We start from the raw sequence: 7,311 nt of genomic DNA on the forward strand, positions 1-7,311 counted from the left end.
TTACAGTCTACTTGGGGGCCGTACCTTCTCATCTACCCCAAAGCTCCACCTTTTAAACAGCCCTGAAGGCCATGGTGATGTTCAATTGCATCTTGGATTTAAATTAGGGTATCCACAGAAGGGTAGTGCATCACCATCACATAGAGAAGCTAAATTCTCTAAGCTGGCTTCCAACCATCCTGACTATGGAAGCAATCAGGATGAAACATGGATTAAATCAAGCCTCAGAAAGACCTCTGTCTTGACAGATCCTTTGAAGAAATTTGTCAAGGGACCTAAAACACAAAACACAGGGCTATACAAAATCAGTCCTAGAACACTGAGGGGTCTGTCAAGAAACAGAATTGAAACCCCCCAAACAAGCACTGTTTCTTCCAAGACACAACCTGAGAAATCCTCTCAGCCCAAAATCATCCAACCGCTTGTTCAAGGCCTAAGGCAGGCATTCCAAGCAGCACATAGAATTGTGACTTTTATGAGCCAGAAATTGAAGAAGATGAGGCCAGACAAGTTGTGCTCGGTCAACAACTTGCACCACAACAAAAGTGCCAATTGTTATTACTTCATGGGAGATAGCGAAGGAGCGAGGACACCAGCTGTCAGGCTCAGGTCAACAGGCTCAAGCGCTAAGCAAAAGGACACGTGGCAGGGAGGAAGAGAGCGTGGTAGACAAGCTCCAGAGCCCAAACCAGCGAGCTCTCTCCCACCCAGACCCTTGCAAACGCAGAAGACCATGGTTTGTGGAAGAGATGACTTAAGTCCCCAAAATAAATGACAATGTCTACGGTGATAAAGCACCAAAAAATCAACCACAGCAACTCGGCTTCTTCAGGGAGAGAACCCCATGTAATCAGCCGTCTGAAAGAAGCCATTGCCTGCTTCCTCAGGGAATTCATTGGCAAAATCTCTCTAAGAGGAGACATCACAGTCCTTCTCGGAGAAGGTGTAGCAGTCCCTCTGACAGAACCCTTCGAAGTATTTTGGAGAGGATATATTGCAATCCCTCCCAGAGAAACAGTCTCAGCCCCTCCTTAAGAAGGGTATCTGAGAGAAACCAAAACAGTGTATTTAAGTGGAGAAGCCACAGCCCCTCCAGGAGGAGCCTTCGAAATCCCTCAAGGAGGAGCCCTCAATTTCACTCAAGGAGCCCTCAGATTGGCTCAAGGAGCCCTCGAATTCACTCAAGGAGGAGCTCTCACAATCCATTGAGAAGTCCTCATAGTCCCTCAGGGAGGAGCCCTCACAGGCAGTCAGTCAGAAGTCCCTGCAGTCCTTCAGGAAGAAACAGTCACAGTCCCTCAAGGAGGAGCCCACATAGGCGCCCTTGTAGACCTCTAGACAGGAGACATAGCAGTCCCTCTGACAGAACCCTTAGGCGTCTTTTGGAGCGGATTTATCACACTCCCTCCCAGATCAACAGTCTTAGCTCCTCCATAAGAAGTCTCTCTAACAGAAGCCATAACAGTCTATTTAAGGGGAGAGGCCACAGTCCCTCCAGGAGGAGGCCTCAAAGTCCTTCAGGGGAAAGCCCTAGCAGTCCCTTAAGAAGTCCTCGCATTCCCTCAAGGAGAATCCCTCACAGTCCCTCAAGGAGGAGCCCTTGCAGACCTCTAGAGAGAAGAGGATGCAGTCCCTCTGTGAAGAAGAGTCTACACAGTCATTTTGGGAGGAGCCAACAGAGTCCCTCTTCTCTGAGATGCCTCAGTCCCTCAAAAAAGAGCCATCTCATTCTCATGCGAAGGTCACGGGGCAGTCCTTCAGAAAGGAGCCATGGTGATTTCTCTGAAAGAGCTTTTTCCATTCCCTCTCGCTGGAAGAGATGTAGTTCCGGTGATGGACTCTACCCCAACATTACCTGGCAACAGCCAGGTATGCCTGGCCAACTATAAAAGGGGCTGCTTTTCCCTTCTTCTTTCTCTTACTGCTGCTCTCTTGCCCCTTTTCTCCCATCTTTCCCCATTCCCTGGCTGGCCTCAACTTCTTTGCTCTCTCCTTCTCTCTGCCTTCCTCTGTCGCTACTACTCTCTTAACCCTTCTCCCCACACCCTAAATAAACCCTATCCTATACTATAGCATCATGTGTGTGGTCGCTCAGGGAGAAGGGATGCCTTGGCATGGGCCTGCGGAGCTATTCCCTTGCCCCACACCTCACCACAGTCCTGCAGAACATATTATATTTCTTTATCTTTTTATAATCACAACATCTGGAATAAGCTGAGGACAGTTCCTCTAACCCAGGCTACACAGGCATTCTTACAGACTCATCCTGTCATTCTGAGAGAACACAGTATAGTCCCTCTGAAAGCAGACACAGTCATTCTGAGAAGATGCACAGAAGTCTCTCTGAGAGGAACCAGCACTGTCACTATGAGAGACCCTGTCACAGTCCCAGGGAGAGGCTCAAGCATCGTTCCCCTAATGCTTCCCCTATCGATCTTGGCTAAAGAGGTCATGTCTTCCAGGGACCATACCGAAAATCCAGACGTGTGGAGGCATGATGTTAGTGGATAAGGAGAGATCTGCCCCTGTTAAGTGTATTCCTGCTCAGCCACTGCCTGCACCCTCAGCTATCTGGGAGGGAAGGGGAAGAGAATGGGTCTGTAATTTAAGATCAATAAAGAAAAGTGCGATTTGAACCCCATTAGCATCTGTAAGACCACTTTTGGGATGGGTGGGACCTGCTGTGCAAATGCAGGTTCAGAGGACCTTCAGACTCCTCCCATTTGCTCCAACCCTCTCTTCCAGTCAGCCTCCCTTCTCTCCTGTAGCGATGGGGGCGGGGTCTCAATGGAAGCTGAAGATGAGTCCTCATGTGACTCCTTTTCCACTGCAGGTCCTCAGAGGTCACTAGGCAGAAGTAGATGTTCAGAGCAGGGCGAGCAGAGCAGAAGTGGCTTTGCTCTGGCTGGAGCCCTTGGGTGAAATTGTTAGGCGTGGAGGGGGAGTGATGTCTTCCAGACTTGGTGTAGTCACCGCAGGGATTTTCTTGGTGTGACCATTATACTTTGGAGATAGAACTGTGGAGCAGAGAACACAAGGTCAGGTCCATTGCTTTTGTCTTGAATTCATAGTTGGTTTTATTCAGAGCCCAGTAGGCCCCACCCTTTTATATCAGATCCACTTACTTACTTCCCCCCCCCGTTTTATTTTTATTGCCTATTCCTCGTATCCTCGGACTCAGTTCCTCAACATATTGTAATTATTCATAATCCTTCAGCATCCCTAGTGCCTCCCGTTGCTGTATAATATATTACATATATTTTTCCATCTTTTCTTTTCAAGCTTCCATCTAGGATAGGGTTTTGAGAATGGGTAATGATGAAAACTCTGATATTGTTAACCCGTCTGTATAATGTAGACAGCTTCACATCTAGGGACAGGGGGATTCATCTCTTTGGGGATGAGGTACAAAGGTCCCTGGCACTCACTTGTGTGCTTGCAATTTGCTAGACCCGGGACCCACATCCAGTAAGCAGCAGAGGAGCACCAGGATCCTGGGAGCTAAGAAGTAAGTCAGGCTTTCTGAGGACATCTATGTAATTGTGTAGACAGTGCTGCTAACGATGTCTGTGTCTGTACTGTGCAGTGTCACAGCCACCAGACATGTATCGCTTTGGGGCACTTGAGATGTGACTACAGAAGAACAGAATGACAAATTCTATTTCATTTTAATGGACTGAAACTTCAATAGCCATCTATAGGTAGCGCCTACTGGATTGGACAGTGCAGATATCAGCCTAGTGTGGGGGAAAGAAAACCTACCTTGCAATAAAACTACAGTCTAATAAAAATGAGTGTGTTTCAGTTAGTGGTATCCCTGCATGTCCTCTGCCCCCACATCACATATGTGCTCATAATTAATTTGATGGACTCTGGGAGGGAAATAAAAACTCCTATGAGCAGTCTTTATATTTCCAAGCTACTTAGTTGCAGCACTGATTCAATATTTTTTGTAATGAATGTGCTAAGTTTCTCCATGGCTGATACAAGAGAAATGATTTTATTAACTTGGACTTCCCTGGTGAGTTCACTTAGATAACACTTAGGAAATGTCTTCTCTGTACTGGCTGTGTTGGGCTCCCAGGCATGAAAACAGCTGTTGGCTTCAACAGATGAGGTGGGAAAACATGGCAACACAATCCAGGGTAACAGGAATTAAACTATTTTTTAAAGTAGGGCTTCACTATCTGGAAATGTCCTCTGACACTTAGGTTGGCCTGTAACTTTTTTTCTTTTTAATATTTTTATTTTCTATATTCTTTGTTTACATTCCAAATGATTTCCCCTTTCCCGGATCCCCCCTCCCCATATGTCCTATAAACCTTCTTCTCTCCATCCATTCTCTGATCACCTCCCTCCTTTTTCTCTGTCCTTATATTCCCCTCCAATGCTAGATCAATCCTTTCCAGGATCAGGACCCTCTTCATACTTCTTCATGGGAGTCATGTGTCATGCTATTAGTGCCTTGGGTATTCATAGCTCACAGAAGAGTTTTTAACTTCTGAGAATAGTTTTAGCTATCGTGGGTATTCTGTTATTCCATGAATTTGAGAGTTGCTCTTTCTAACTCTATGAAGAATTGAGTTGGGATTTTGATAGGGATTGCTTTCAATCTGTACATTGCTTTTGGCAAGATGGCCATATTTACTATATTAATTCTGTCAATCCAAGAGCATGGAAGATTTTTCCATTTTCTGAAGTCTTCTTCGATGTCTTTCTTTACAGACCTGAAGTTCTTGTCATACAGACCTTTCCTTTGTTTGGTAGAGTCACACCAAGATACTTTATAATGTTTTTGGCTATTGTGAAGGGTGTCATTTCCCTAATTTCTTTCTCACCCTGCTTGTCCTTTGAATACAGGCAGTCTACTGACTTGCTTAAGTTGATTTTATAACCAGCCAGTATGATGAAGTTGTTTATCAACTATAAGAGTTCTCTGGTGGAGTTTTTTGTGTCACTTAAGTATACTATCATATCATCTGCAAATAGTGATAGTTTGACTTCTTCCTTTACAATTTGTATCCCTTTGACCTCCTTATGTTGTCTAATTGCTCTAGCTATAACTTCTAATCCTATATTGAAAAGATATGTGGAGAGGGGGCAGCCTTGTCTAGTCCCTGATTTTAGTGGGATTGTTTCAAGTTTCTCTCCATTTAGTTTGATGTTGGCTACTGGTTTGCTGTATATTGCTTTTACTGCATGTTTACTGGTATTGTTACATATGGGCCTTGAATTCCTCTTCTTTCCAAGACTTTTAGAATGAAAGGATGCTGAATTTTGTCAAATGCTTTTTCAGCATCTAATGAAATGGCCATGTGGTTTTTTTTCTTTGAGTTTGTTTATGTAGTGGATTGCATTGATGGATTTCCATATATTAAATCATCCCTGCATCCCTGGGATGAAGCCTACTTGATCATGGTGGATGATCTTTTTTTTTTATGTGTTCTTGGATTCAGTTGGCAAGAGTTTTACTGAGTATTTTTGCATCGATATTCATAATGGAAATTGGTCTGAAGTTCTCTTTCTTTGTTGGTTCTTTGTGTGGTTTTGGTATCAGCTGAATTGTGGCTTCATAGAACGAGTTGGGTAGTGTTCTTTCTGTTTCTATTTTGTGGAATAGTTTAAAGAGTTTTGGTGTTAGGTCTTCTTTGAAGGTCTGATAAAATTCTGCATTAAAACCATCTGGTCCTGTGCTTTTTTTTTTTTTTTTTTTTTTGACGACTGTCAATGTCCATTTCTATTCCTTTACCAGTTATGGGACTGTTTAGATGATCTATCTGATCCTGATTTAGTTTTGTTATTTGGTATCTTTTTAGGAAATTGTCCATTTTCTACAGATTTTCCAGTTGTGTTGAGTATAGGCTTTTGCAGGAGGATCTGATGATTTTTTAAATTTCTTCAGTTTCTATTGTTATATCTCCCTTCTAACTTTGTTAATTTGGATAATATCTCTATGCCCTCTGGTTAGTCTGGCTAAGGGTTTATCTATCTTTTGATTTTCTCAAAGAACCAGCTCCTGGGTTTGTTGATTCTTTGTATGGTTCTCTGTTTCTACTTGATTGATTTCAGCCCTGAGTTTGATGATTTTCTGTCTTCTACTCCTCTTGGGTGAATTAGCTTCTTTTTCTTTCAGGGCTTTCAGGTATGCCATTAAGCTGCTAGTGTATGCTCTGTCCAGTTTCTTTTTGGAGGCACTCAGAGTTATGAGTTGTCCTCTTGTTTATGTGCCCATAAATGTGCGTATATTGTACCTTCATTTTCAGTAAAGTCTAAAAAGTCTTTGACTTCTTTATTTCTTCCTTGACCAAGGTATCGTTGAGTAGAGTATTGTTCAGCTTCCATGTGTATGTGGCCTTTCTGTTGTTTTTGTTGCTATTGAAGACCATCCTTACTCCATAGTGATCTGATCGGAGGCACGGGATTAGTTTGATCTTATATCTGTTGAGGTCTGCCTTGTGTCAAATTATACGGTCAATTTTGGAGAAGGTACCATGAAGTGCTAAGAAACAGGTATATTCTTTTGCTTTAGGATGAAATGTTTTATATATATTTAAAATATATATATATGTTAAATCCAACTGGTCCAAAACTTCTAATAGTTTCACTGTATCCCTGTTTAGTTTCTGTTTTCCTGATTGGTCCACTGAGGAGAGTGGAGTGTTAAAGTCACCCACAATTATTGTGTTAGGTACAATGTGTGCTTTGAGCTATAGTAAAGTTTCTTTTCTGTTTGGTTGGGTTTGGGTTTTTTTATTTTTATTTTCTAAATTCTTTGTTTACATTCCAAATCCTTTCCCCTTTCCTGGTTCCTCCTTCCCCATATGTCCCATAAGCTCTCTTCTCTCCACCCGTTCTCCAATCACTCCCCTCCTTTTTCTCTGTCCTGGTACTCCCATAAGATGTTGGATCAAGCCTTTTCAGGATCAGGGCCCTCTCCTTACTTCTTCATGGGAGTCATTTGATATGCTATTTGTATCTTGGGTATTACGAGCTTCTGGACTAGTTAATATCCACTTATCAATGATTGCATTCCATGTGTATTCTTTTGTGATTGGGTTACCTCACTTAGGATGATATTTTCCAGATCCAACCATTTGCCTAAAAATTTCATGAATTCATTGTTTTTAATTGCTGAGTAGTATTCCATTGTGTGAATATACCACATTTTCTGTATCCATTCCTCCATTGAAGGACATCTGGATTCTTTCCAGCTCCTGGTTATTATAAATAAGGCTGCTATGAACATAGTGGAGCATGTGTCCTTATTGCATGCTGGGGAATCCTCTGGATATATGCCCAGGAGAGGTATAG

The sequence above is a fragment of the Apodemus sylvaticus genome, chromosome 6 (genome assembly GCF_947179515.1).
Source record: "Apodemus sylvaticus chromosome 6, mApoSyl1.1, whole genome shotgun sequence".
Taxonomy (NCBI): domain Eukaryota; kingdom Metazoa; phylum Chordata; class Mammalia; order Rodentia; family Muridae; genus Apodemus; species Apodemus sylvaticus.